The sequence below is a fragment of the Schistocerca serialis genome, chromosome 9 (genome assembly GCF_023864345.2).
Source record: "Schistocerca serialis cubense isolate TAMUIC-IGC-003099 chromosome 9, iqSchSeri2.2, whole genome shotgun sequence".
NCBI lineage: Eukaryota > Metazoa > Arthropoda > Insecta > Orthoptera > Acrididae > Schistocerca > Schistocerca serialis.
In genome coordinates, this window is record NC_064646.1 from 350,054,113 (window position 1) to 350,068,364 (window position 14,252).

The following is a 14,252-nucleotide window of genomic DNA, read 5'->3' on the forward strand; positions in this document are numbered from 1 at the left end:
TCACTATTGCATGTTCCTCCCTATTGCTGTACTTCATTTGATGTCCTACACATGGCCGGACAAACCTCTGACAGTATTTCCCATTATCACACAAACATGTAGAATATGTTGTGTTTTGAATTAATTGCCACCCAAAAGAGTAAATCAGAAAAGGGTTTCAGTGGCAATCCTCCACCTTATTTGATCAAATGGTAGTATTAGTAACGTGTTCTGCTCAGCTCCAAAATGTTCTTCTCTCATAAGGAGTCCGCAACCTGATTTATCTAGCAAACGAGATGCTAGGGGCTGCCCTGTAGCTCCAAGCACTGCAGTTAATAACAGAGAAAATAGATCTGTTGATCAACATTGGAAAGAGTGGATTCATTACTGTAGAATAATGAGAACCAGTGCTATCAAGCATATCAAGAGAGCCGAAACCAAAACGTACTCTGGAGAATGGATTTCAGATTATCTCAGTAAAATTGTAATTCTCGAACAAAGAAAAATCAAAATATATAGGGCATCTTATGCTTGCAGAAAAATGTACACCTCTAAACATCTGTCAACAAATATCAAACTAATACACTGTAACACAGTAGTCAGACTGTCAGTCCTGTATGTGGCAGAGTACTTATTCCTAACCAAGAAGATACCAATAAGAATTAAATTATATGAAAAAGAGTTCCTGCAAAGGGTAGTGGAGCCAAGGACCCTACCAGATGGGAGACGATGGTACAAATCTAATCATGAACTCCACAAACTCAAAGAAAACCTTACCAATGTCATCAGAAGAATATTACTGGCTTTCTGTGATCATCTGTGGAGAATGGACATTCATCGGCTGTCCTGTAAGATCTTCAAAGTAGCCAACAGTGGAAAAATCATTGTATCCCTGTAAATCAAGCAAATAGAGAAAAACCTTGCAGAACTTAATATTAGGCAAAACTTAATGACTAACAGGGGTGACCACCATTTAGCTATTAAAACTGAACCCTTTCTAACTTTCCTAATGGGAGTTAGCCACAATAAAACAGGAAATGCCCCAAGGAACACAAAGACAGAATTGAGCAGGAAAATGAAGGAATACTGAGCACAAGATGCTAACTAAAAAACAATTACTAAATTTCACCTAGAACACCAGAAATGGCAGGTGACAACAGCACAACAAAAACGCAAGCACTTATGATCCACAGATGGCCCAAACGAGTTAAAAAGAAAATGATATTGAATGGTTAGCTTAAGTGTTTTTATCATATTTGACATCTGATTTGGTAGTGTGACTTCTGAGCTAAGTGGCATAATATCCATAAATACATTATTTTGGCTATGTGCTGCACACAGCAATCAGATAAACCTTATGACCTAATAGAAAAATGAATAATGGTATATTTTTATAAATATGACACTTCATTTCAGAACACTATTCAGCTGTAGGAAAACCTTTACTTAGAGGAATAAGCCTGGCACTAATGACTCCAAGTATTCACATTTAACATTTATGAGAGGTTATATCTCCACACATAATTTTATCCTTTGCCGAAGTGATGTTGGTTTTTTCTATGTTGTAAGAGGTAATTAATACCAACACCGTGTCACTGCTTTGTTGTGCAGGAGGGATTTGAGATCTGCAGTGTTGTAACTCACACGAACCATTTCTGGGGTGATTGGTGTTTGGTGCGTGAAGAAGTGCTGGCTACCAAGTACACAAAGAACGGGGGTTATTGATGATGATGCTGTGAACAATATGCTATTTTCCTGTGTTAAAAATATGGTTTGGATTGTTGTTATTCTGTTTGATTACAACATTTAAATAGCATTTACAGTCAGTATTCTCACAAAATATCTGTTATTTTTATGTAATTAAAACTTAAAAATCATTAAATATCAAGATCTGGTCACATGATCGAAAATGCTCCTTTATTGGCGGATGCTCTAGAGATGTGGTAGATTAGGAGTAAGATGAAGCTATACAATGGAAAAAACAATTACAACTTTTAAGTAATAGTAGAAAGGAATTCTGTGAACGCTGATAGCGCAAGCCTTGAAAAAGTTGATGCGCGTATGTTACACCCATTTAGAGCAACGATATCTGCGACGATGGACATTCTTTTCCCTACTCCCTGCAATATTATGAAACTCGGTCAAAGCTAAGGAATTGTTGAACTTTTGCAAATGGATCCCCATGTTTTGTAACTAGATTGTCGACTATCAGTCATGTGCTATGACCCAAAGCACAAAAAAATTATTCTTGGCAAAATGTAGTGTTGATTTCCTCTATAGAAGACACTCAGCAGAGATACTGCTCCCTGGATGGCTCATATATTTTTAAGAGTTTTACACATAATACAGAAATAGAGTTAGCAAGAGCTGTTTGTAGCAGTTGTTTCAGTTGTGGGATATATTATATTTAGCTTTACTTTAGTCTTAGTCTGAGAAATGGACAACAGAAGTTAAATGCATTTACTATGTGAACAAACAATTCTCTTTTTTTGGAAACCATTGCTAATATTGAAGATATCACCATATGCCCACAGTACAATGAGGTGTACGATGATAAGGTTATACTGAGAGATATAAAGCATATACAGCACACAGGTAACATAAACATTAAGGGCTGTGATGTTTGTGAGCGTAAACTAACGTTGGTGTCTGAAGTAGACTTACTTCATCTTTATGTAAGATGATAAAACTGTGAAAGTTGAAACAATAAGTATTTTAGCTGGATAGTATAAAGATAAAAAACATTATTTCTAATCAAGTATAAAGGGTATGGTCACATTAACTAGAAAATATCTATTTGAATGTGAGGTGTGTGAATAGCAATTGCAAATGTAATTACTTGTAAATAGCAAGGGAAGAACAATGATATTCTGTTTCTGACCAGTGTGGTGCAGTTTTGTAATTGTGATTAGATTTTTATATGAGAGGACTATTGAGTCTTTTTACAAGTAAGTTAAAATGTTCTTTTGGGTCAGATTTGAACCAGCGATCTATGGAATCATCTTACAAAATTAGACGCTCTACTGGTAAAACAACTGAACTACCGAATGATTGAGATGTAGTTGAAAAAACAATAATTTTCCCTAGTGTTAACTTCACAGCGCAACACATTTTCAATTAAGTTAGTAAAGTTCCAGCGGAAGCCTGGAGCCCTCAACCAACCAGAGGCAGGTGTATGTCGGGTTGCCAAAGTGGTCAACAAATGGTCATAGAAGCGGCATACCTTTCCCCTTGAAAATGAGAGATGCAGAGCCATCTTGATGAAAGCTGAAGATCTTGCATCCCCTTCTCCTTAGTGGAAAAAGATGGTGGAATCATTGTGACAATGGCACATAATTGCCGTGGCATGCTGTGTCGGTGGTATGTCTTTGTAGTGGCATGTTGTGACAGTGGTACGTCTTTGCACTGGCATGTTGTGACTGTGGTGGATTGTGGAACTAATACATAGAACCTGCCCCCGCACCCTTGTGGAGAGAGAGCCATGCCCACATGATGCTGGGTACTGCAGCACTGACAGGTGTCCACGTGGTAGAAGTGCATCCCCCAGGCAGATGCAGGGGTATCCCAAGGCGCAGGGAGCTCATGGTAGCTGCAGTCTGGTCCCTGTCATGCAGGACTCGGCGACTGGTGAGATCGTGGACTGTCCAGGTGTGACCTGGAGTGGGCAGAGGGGCAGAGCAAGATTGAAAAGAAAAAGTAGATACAGGGTAGCTCATCGCAGCAGGGCTGATGGCGCAGAGCCATTGAAAGTGAGAGAGGGACAGCAAGGGAGGAACACAGATGGAATAGGGTGAGCACCACAGGAATCCATTGTGTGCAAAGCTGGCAGAAGATCCAACATATAGGAGCGTGGAAGCAAGGGAGTACAGCACCAGAGAATACCATTATGTGCAAAGCCACCAGAGGAGACTATATGGAGGAGCATGGAAAGAAGAGGCTGGAGCACCACAAGAGTCCGCTGTGCTTCAACCTGCCAAAGTGTGCTGTTGAGCAGAAAGAAAAGAAGCATAGAGTTGGAACTTGGTTAAGGGATGAGGAATAGATGTTCCTTCAGAGAGCCAGGGAGGCTGGCAGAGACCATGAGAGAAGTCTACACCCATAGCCTTTCCAGAATTAGAGAACTGCAGCAGTGGTGTCTGGAAGAGGTTGACCCTGCAGGTGCCCCAGCGATGACATATGGTGCCACTTGCTTGATGAGTTCTGGAGAGCCATCCAGACGGAGGCGGCACAGGACGTGTCTTGCCGGAAAGGTTTTCCATTGTATGGTTAGCTGTGCGTGGTGCAGGCATAGCAAGAAAACCAGAACAAGGGATGCTGTGTTGGAGGTATGACAGACATACTGTAATGAGAGTCACACATTAGTGCATCAAGAATACGGAAAGAATGATGGGAAAAAAGCAATGTCTACATGTGTAGCTGCGTAAAGATCTGTTCAAATTGTCTGAGAACCTCGATGCTAATGACAGACAATGGAACATTGCAAATGTAGAACCTCATTGCTATCAGAAATGTGATGTCATAAATATGCAAACTTTGTACCAGCCACAGAAGTGTACATTGCAAACGTGGGACTTCGTCACCAGCGATAGAAATGTTATTTGTTGTAATGGGCTTTGGTAAGTAGACATACAAAATTGTTTAAGGTTTATTTGTGTGAAATTACTAGTCTTGAGCAGGCATAGAAATTTATAACATCTGTAATCTTTTGGAAACAAGCAGTTCTAGTCTTTTTGACACAGTTATTGTGGGTACTGGAATCAGATCAGTACATAAAATCAGATCAAGTTACAAAATATGAGAACTATCCAGAAAGCAACAGACATTTTTAGTCTGTTGCAGCAGTTGGCAGGGCCACAGCTGCCATCCTGGTGCCATAACTTTCCAACACTCAGTATACATCCAACAATGGTAGCGTGCGGTCTGCATCTCTGCTGATTTGCTTTCTGTGATGTGTTATAAAATATGTGCTGCTATAGAATGTTCCACCACTTGTGAGGTGCCTTCTCTGGTTAGGTTCTTGTTGGCAAAAAACTGCAAACCAATTGAAATGTATCACAATCTGTGTGATAAGGATGGAAAAGGAATAATGAGTGAAAGTCAAGTGAGGCAATGGTACATTGATTTTAAAAATGGTGATATCATTTATCACTATGAGGACTGCAGTGGTAGGCCTAGCTTTCTGACTGATGAACTGTTGAGAAAAATCAACAATAAAATTTGTGAAAATCATCATTTCACGATTATGACACTGATGAAGTTAAGGCGGGTGACACAAAACAAGCATCGGGCAAAATTTAGCACAAAAATTTTGTTTTTTAATAACAATGCACGTCCACATACGACTAGTTGTACCCGAGAGCTCCTATGGCCTTATGCATGGGCGATGTTTGATCACCCACCATACAGCCCGTATTTGGTGCCAAGCAACTGTCACCTCCTCCCAGCAATGAAGACATGGCTCACTACACAACACTTTGATACTGATGTGCAACTGCATGCCAACATAAACCAATGGTTGCAATTGCAGGTGGCAGATTTCTACAGAGGTGGTATTGAAAAACTTGTGCCACGATATAAGTGTCTCCATTTGAATGGCAGATACATAGAAAATACCTGAAGACTGTACCTTTAAAATGTATGTAATAAAATTTGGTTTTTCCATATTGTTGATGTTTTATTTCAAAACAATGGTTATTTTCTGGATAGCCTTCATAGCTACAAATTGGAGAAATAAGAAATATGAAATTCAGGTGGAGTAAGATGAATGCGAAGAGGTGGTTGGAATAATAAGGATGTATGAAACCATGATTATGAGTAGAAAGATGTAGAGGATTAGCGCAGGCCTTGCATTGATAGCAGAACAGCTGAAAAATAATGCTGATGGCTTCAAATATATTGGATGTATAGTGGAAACAAGTAGAAGAAATTGTGAGAAAGTCAGTAAGAGAACAACACAACAGTATCATTTCTGAGAAATGTCCAGGAGTTTGGTGTGCAAGAAAGATGACCCATGGCAAATCAATGGAATACTATTTATCCCACTGTTTTGCTATCATTACAAATGCTTTTGTAAACTGAACAATGAAGAAAACTGGTTGAAGTAAGATTCAAGCATGTGAAATGAAATTTTGCAGAAGCAGATTTGGAGTAACAAGAACAGACACAATAATAATTGTAGAGATCAAGGAGATAGTAAAGAAAATGACCTTATGAGAACAGATAGAATCAGCAGGTCTCAAGAGGTATGAATGTGTAAAGAGAATGGCATGTGATAGAATATCATGGACTGTTATAAATTATGAGTCCCTTGGGAAGTCAGATCTGGAAGCTGGACAGATCGAGTAATTCAACAAGAGTTCGTGACCATTCTTTAAACCTACATGCCGTCTTCCAAAATTGTGTCCCCAGCGCAGAAGACAGCTCGTTGGTCATGGGATCTTCTTTGGCAGAGGCTGCTATGCTGTCAATTAAAACCTGTGATTGTACTTTTTGCGGGATGCCAGTTGCCCAAGTTAGTCTCTGTATCTACAGAGGGCAAATTCTGTAGTATTGACAATGATGGTAGGTGACACTTTTCATTGATGGATCCAGTTGGGATATTATTCAAATATTCACACACGTACACTGTCTTACAACGCTCAACATGGCTCTTCAGTACGCACTAGACAGAGTGAGTACTACATACTACCTCACAACTAAGTTATGCGTGATAAAGAGTATAACATGTCCGGCTCTGAAGAACATCCAAAACAGAGTGGCTATTTCTATTGACATCTAAGTAACGAACGATACTGAAATACGTGTCCGACCCTCTAGGATGTCCGAAACAGAGATACTTGTCTGGCCCTCCAGAATACCCAAAACAGCATGACTAGCGCAGCCGAAGTACTTCATCTCCCAGGTGCGCCAAAGCGACCCAAAAGTGTGTGACGCACTTCGGTTGCAATATCGTTGCTCTTATGTTTCTCAAAATAAGTGAAATTTATTAAACAGAAACGATAGACTCGTAAGGTAACCATGAGGTATTGTCATACTAAAAGCTGGGTAAATGCAATGAAAATTATATAAATAATCAATAAGAGAAGTTAGGCGTTTTGGCACCTAGCACCCAAATGTGCCGACCAATCACAAGCAAATTCAGTACAACTGGCGGACTCTCCCACGGGACTGGTACATTCTGTACCATCTGTCACTTGTACCTCACTCCACTTTTGTACCATAGGTTACTTCATATGTATCAAACTGTAACAAGGCTAGCTTCTAGCAAAATAAAGTACTGGTGGCCACAGCCAGGAATATCACACTATCTAAAAAGTAACATCCCTGTAAATAAAATCCTGAAATAATTAAAGAATCGTGAACAATCAAAGCAGTTTTATTAGAAAAATCTTAAATTTCAGATTTGTATTACTTTGCTACATAGTCATCATTCGGATTTAAGTATTTATAATGTGTTTTAATGTATTGGGAAGTTCCCTTTGCATAAAATTTGCCGCCTGAGATTGCAGCCAGCATGAGACTAGCATCTTGAAGTTATTTGTCAGTCACAGAATTATACCCAAGCCCTCTTCATGTGCATGGAAGTCACTTGGAGACAAACCTGGACTGTACAGCAGAACTTAGGTCCCACTTGAATTGATGAATCAGTTCTTTTTTTCTACTACTCTCTTCTTCCTCGTACTGGTACATTTTGTCCAAAAACTCACACTCAACTAACACTTGACATCTGGAGTAGTTTTCTTTATTCAGTGATGTAAAGTATTCATGTGTGTATAAATAGATAAACTGAAAACTGCTCCCTCATGATAAATTTGTATTGGATGATTTATTGCCAATGGAATGGAAATTAATTTGAAGTTGGTGAAGATTTCACCTATATTTTCAACAGTTAAAAGAAAGGTATCAAAATTTAACTGTGGCCATATTTCTGTTGAAGGCGATCCTTGCAGAGGATCTCCAACAGCTGCAACCACAGATGAAAACATCAAGAAATTTGACTTAGTAACACTGGAAAATTTACTTACATTTAATTAATGAATTTTTGGAGTATCAGCCCTTTTCATCAGATTTGACACCCTCCATTTTTCACCAGTTCCCACACTGATAGTTGTTGGACAGCCTATATCATCCTAAAAGTTAGCTATGTTGAAAAATATATTTATATCTGACAACAACAAAAAGTATATTTCACTAAGAATCTTTCACCTTACCCTCATAGTTACATCACAAACTCATGTTAAACAAAATAAAATTATTATAAGAATATGTTTTCAAGAATCAACATTCTGTGCATTGAACTATTGGAGAACATTTAGCTTTGGCTTTTGTAAAGAAATTAATAAAAAAATGATTCGTAGCACCTCTCTATACATTTGCTGCCTGGGTGTATTGTGGCAAACCAGAGACCGCAATTACAAATCCTGTCTTTTGAAGTTGAAACTGAAGAAAACCGAGCTAATTTTAAATTTTTAAAGACAATGCAATAATTTGCTAATAAAAGACGGAAATAGTTATATGCAGAACTGAAAAGTAACTGATGTCTTTTGATAAAAACAAAAAGTAGGATTCTCTTCAAACTGGTGTTCACCACAGGTCCTTGGAGCAACATTGCATGTCCTGTGGTTGGAATAAAATTGAAGTCTGTTAGGTCTGACATACAGGACTAAAAAAACTGTTTTGCTTATATCCGTTTATTGTGGAGTTTTGCAAAATGTTTTGTACTTGCTTATGAAATCTTTCCTAAATGATTCCTCATTGACTATGTGAACTACAGCTAATACCTTACGATATAAGATCCAGAAAACATTTGACATGTTTGATTGCCATTTACAATACATGTTTTATTTATAAGTAAAAATTGTTGTCGTTTTGGTCTTCAGTCCGAAGACTGATTTGATGCAGCTCTCCATGCTACTCTATCCTGTGCGAGCTGCTTCATCCCCCACCTCCCCCTCTTCCCTGCAGTATTAAACAGGTGATTCCTTGATGTCTCAGAATGTGCCTTTTCAATCAATCCCTACTTTTGGTCATATTTCTTTTCTTCCCAGTTCTACTCATACATTATGTGATTGACCCACCTGATCTTCAAAATTCTTCTGTAGCATCGCATTTTGAAAGCTTCCTTCTCTTTTTGTCAAAGCTGTTTATGGTGCATGTATCACTTGCATATATGGCAACACTTCAAACAAATACCTTCAGGAAAGACTTCCTAATGCTGTATATTTGATGTTAACAAATTTCTCTTCTTCAGAAATGCCTTTCTTGCCATTGCCAGTCTGCATTTTATATCCTCTGTTCTTCGACCATCACCAGTTTTTTGCTGCCAAAACAACAAAGCTCATCTACTGCTGTAAGTGTCTCGTTTTGTGATCTAATTCTCTTAGCATTTCCTGATTTAGTTCAACTACATTCCATTATCCATGTTTTGCTCGTGTTGATATCATCCTTTCAGGACACTGTCCATTCCACTTCCATGTATGTTACTGCCTTGGACAGAATTACAATTTCATTGACAGACCTCAAAGGTTTTATTTCTTCTCCCTGTATTTTAATTCCTACTCCAAATTTTTCTTTGGTCTCCTTTACTGTTTGTTCCATGTACAGATTGAATAACTTCAGGGATTGGCTGCAACCCTGTCTCACTTCCTTCTCCACCGCTGCTTCTCTTTCATGCCCCTTGACTAGCATTCTAGTTAACATAGTCAAAAGTTTTCTGTAAGTTTACAAATGTTGTAAACATAGGTGCCTTTCCTTAACCTATCTTCTAAGATAAATTGTAGGGTCAGTATTGCCTCACGTGTTCCTTCATTTCTTCGAAATACAAACTGATATTCACCAAGGTCGGCTTTCACCAATTTTTCCATTCTTCTGTAAAGAATTTGTGTTAGTATTTTGCAACCATGACTTGTTAAACTGATAAATTGGTAATTTTCACATTTGCATTATTGGGAGAGCCAGCCGTGAAAAACTATTCCATCTGGTGTCAAAGGTGTATGAGACAGGTGAAATACCCTCAGACTTGAAGAAGGTAAAGATTATAGTTTATCATTTCCAAAATATGGGTTCTGCAGGAAGAGAAATTAAGTTTTTCATGCTCATAAAATATTATAGCTAATCTTGTACTTGGTGGTCACTTTTGCCCTGGTGTTTGAGTGATATACTCTTCCGTTATAACATTACCAAGACTATTTCTCGCCTTGCTAAGGAAGGAACTAATAGTCCCAAAAGGTTGTATAATGTATCTACTTTAATGTTTGTCCCTCAACATTACTAAAATTTTCACTTCTGAAGTTAAGTACTGGCCAGAAATTCTGTGTCATATTTCTACAATTTTGTACTTACTCTATTTATGTTACTAAATATAATTGTTTTATATTCAGTGCTTTCATATTATAGTAAAAATTATTGTTAATGGCTCCTGTATATAAATTAAGCAGTATGTTGTCAGTAATGTGTCAACAAGTCTTATAGTTTGCAGAAATAAACAACACACTGAGTGAGGCCCAGTAAGAAAATCTGTACTGCATGATCTTAAGCTTTCCTGGGCAATCAGCTGTTTGTATTGATCTCGGATGTCCAGCCGGATGTAGTTTTTCAGAGATCTGCCAAAATTGTTTTCAGGGCTTGTCATATCACCCTTCCTATATCTTCATTTATTTCCTCTTCTCTTTCTATAGTATTATCTTCAAGTGTGTCCTATAGTCAAGTATGCTTATAAAGCCTTTCATTTTTGTCCAACCAATCCTGCTTCACCAGTTTCCACTTACTGTCAGTCTCAATTTTTTTAGACGTTTGTATTCTTTCTTGTCTGTTTATTCTTAGATTTTTGTATTTTTGTCAATTTCATTCAGTGTCTCATTTGTTATCTAAGGGTTTCCATTGGGCCTTGCGTCTTTGATCCTTCACCTCTCAAAGCTATCCATTTGTCTTCCATTTCAGGCAATAGTTGTCTGAATTTTTTCATTGAAACTCTCAACAACCCCAGGTTATTTAAACTTATCCATCTCCTGTCTCTTTAATTTCCTGCATTCGTGCAATTTTTTAGTTTTAATCAGTTGCTCATAACTAATAAATTATGGTCAAAGTCCTTTTCTGACACTGGAAATGTTTTGCATTTTAAATATTCTGTGCCTTACCATTACGCAATGTATTTGGAAGTTTCTGGTGTCTGTCTACTGCTGTGAAAAAAAGTTCTGTTAACATCCCATTATTTCTAAAAACACAGTTAAAGAAGCCACACAAATCAGAAGAGGGTTGTTTATTATCAAAATAGTTTTAACACGCCCTTACCAAATTGTCATGAAGATTCTGCACCTCAACAACAGTACAGGTTTTGTTCATACTGCTCTCGCGTGTCCAGGCAGGTACAGTTGTTTCCATAACATATTTTGGTAGCATACCTTGCCATAATCTTCAGGTGATAGTTGTAGAATAAGTGCCTTCGTTACTGCACACCTCCTGTATACTCTCATCACTCCCCATCTCTTCCCTCTCAGTCACAAGCTGTTGAGCTCATGTTGAGTGGGTAGCAAGAAGGAGAACAATAAGAATATAAAGGAGGTGTAACATAGTGAATACACTTATTCTACAAGTATCACCTGAAGGTAAGATACACTGTAGAAATATCGTAAGATATATTAATTGGACAAAATACTCTCAGACTTCAAGAAAAATGGAAAAACTGGTAGAAACTGACCTGGGAAAAGATCAGTTTGGGTGGAAAAATATAGGAACATGTGAGGCTATACTGAATGTACAATATTATAATATTGACTGAAGAAATGGAACCCTACATTTGTAGCATTTTTAGATTCAAAGAAAGCTTTTGAGAATGTTAACTGGAATGCACTCTTTGAAATTCTGAATGTTGTTGTTGTTGTGGTCTTCAGTCCAGAGACTGGTTTGATGAAGCTCTCCATGCTACTCTATCCTGTGCAAGCTTCTTCATCTCCCAGTAGCTACTGCAACCTACATCCTTCTGAATCTGTTTAGTGTATCCATCTCTTGGTCTCCCTCTATGATTTTTATCCTCCACGCTGCCCTCCAACGCTAAATTGGTGATCCCTTGATGCCTCAGAATATGCCCTACCAACCGATCCCTTCTTCTAGCGAAGTTATGCCACAAATTTCTCTTCTCCCCAATTCTATTCAATACCTCCTCATTAGTTATGTGATCTATCCATCTAATCTTCGGCATTCTTCTGTAGCACCACATTTCGAAAGCTTCTATTCTCTTCTTGTCTAAACTATTTATTCTCCACGTTTCATTTCCATACACGGCTACACTCCATACAAATACTTTCAGAAACAACTTCCTGACACTTAAATCTATATTCGATGTTAACAAATTTCTCTTCTTCAGAAACGCTTTCCTTGCCATTGCAGTCAACCTTTTATATCCTCTCTATTTCGACCATCATCAGTTATTTTGCTCCCCAAATAGCAAAACTCATTTACTACTTTAAGTGTCTCATTTCCTAATCTAATTCCCGCAGCATCACCTGATGTAATTCGACTACATTCCATTGTTTATGTTCATCTTATATCCTCCTTTCAAGACCATGTCCATTCTGTTCAGCTGCTCTTCCAGCTAGTTTGCTGTCTCTGAGAGAATTACAGTGTCATTGGCGAACCTCAAAGTTTTTATTTCTTCTCTATGGATTGTAATTCCTACTCCGAATTTTTGTTTTGTTTCCTTTACTGCTTGCTCAATATACAGATTGAATAACATCGGGGGATAGACTACAACCCTGTCTCACTCCCTTCTCAACCACTGCCTCCCATTTCATGCCCCTCGACTCTTGTAACTGTCATCTGGTTTCTGTAAAAATTGTAAATAGCCTTTCACTCCCTGTATTTGGTCCCTGCCACCTTTAGAATTTGAAAGAGAATATTCCAGTCAACATTGTCAAAAGCTTTATCTAAGTCTACAAATGCTAGAAACGTAGGTTTGCCTTTTCTTAATCTATTTTCTAAGATAAGTCGTAGGGTCAGTATTGCGTCACGTGTTCCAACATTTCTACGGAATCCACACTGATCTTCCCCAAGGTCGGCTTCTATTCGTGTTAGTATTTTGCAGCCGTGACTTATTAATCTGATAGTTTGGTAATTTTCACATCTATAAACATTCTGAATGTAATGGGGGTAAAATATAGGGAATCTCTCTTAGACTGCACATACAAGATTTTCTCCAGAATCCTATAAGAGAGGATCAAAGAGCAACTAGAGGCAGAATTAGGTGAATGCCAAGGAGGCTTCAGACCTTGGAGAAGCTGTGCAGAACAGATCATCACTTTAAAATTAGCCATAGCATATTACAAGAAATGAAATATGTCTCTTGTAATAACCTTCGTGGACTTTAAAAAAGCATCAGACTGTATCCACAGATGTACAATGTTAAAAATCTTAAGAAATTTTGGGCTCCATACAAAATTAATGAAATTGATAGAACTCACCTTAATCAGCACTGTCAAATATCACACCAATGTAACTTTTTATGTGCAAAATAATTAGACACTGAAAAGATAAACTTTTTGACATCTAGTTTGTCTTCCTATTGACTGCTGTTCTCAAAATGTCCAAAATTTTTTATTTGAAGAAGACTGTTTTTAAAGTCAAGTTTCATACCTATGCCACCTTTTTTGCACAAAATAGCTAGGCCCTGAAGGGCTGAACTTTTTGACACTTCTTTTCTGTAGTTAACAGCAACTGTTTGTCATTTGTTACAGTTTTCCCTCAAATCACTAATTAGGTTTTTGGGTCAATCCAAATGAAGTGGTCCAATAAAAGTGGGTTGCTTGGCCATTTTTAAATATTTTAATTTTTTTATATATGATTACCCTATAATTGAGAAGTTCAAAACAGTTATTTTAAAAAAATTATCTGTCACTTTTACTGAATGGCGGCCATTTTCGTTTGTAAGCACACAACGATGTTTCAATTTAGAGACGTTAGCAAAAATATGAATATCTCTGTACTGGGTTAAGTTACAGCATTGAGCAAGAACACTTACAAATGTTTCCTTTATTTTTTATGAATTTTTGAAATTTGAAAATTTTCATTATTTGTAAAGTTTGGGGTTTGTTATCTCAAATGGGACTGAATATAAAAATATGATTTTTGCACAGTTTGCACATCTATATAATAGCAATGTACTGTAAAAATTTCAACATTGATCTGACTGTGAACCAAGATATAATTTTTTGGAAATGAGGAGATAATTCACATTACTCTACAACTGATCTTATGGCTGTTGCCTGTTCATGTGTGATATT

At 37.6% G+C, this 14,252-nt stretch overlaps 1 protein-coding gene across 2 annotated transcripts in view; it reads left to right on the forward strand.

The window, feature by feature from the left end:
- LOC126418486 (peregrin) overlaps window positions 1-14,252 on the forward strand; it is a 259,171-nt gene that overhangs the window by 152,100 nt on the left and 92,819 nt on the right. The gene's annotated exons all lie outside the window — the stretch shown is intronic.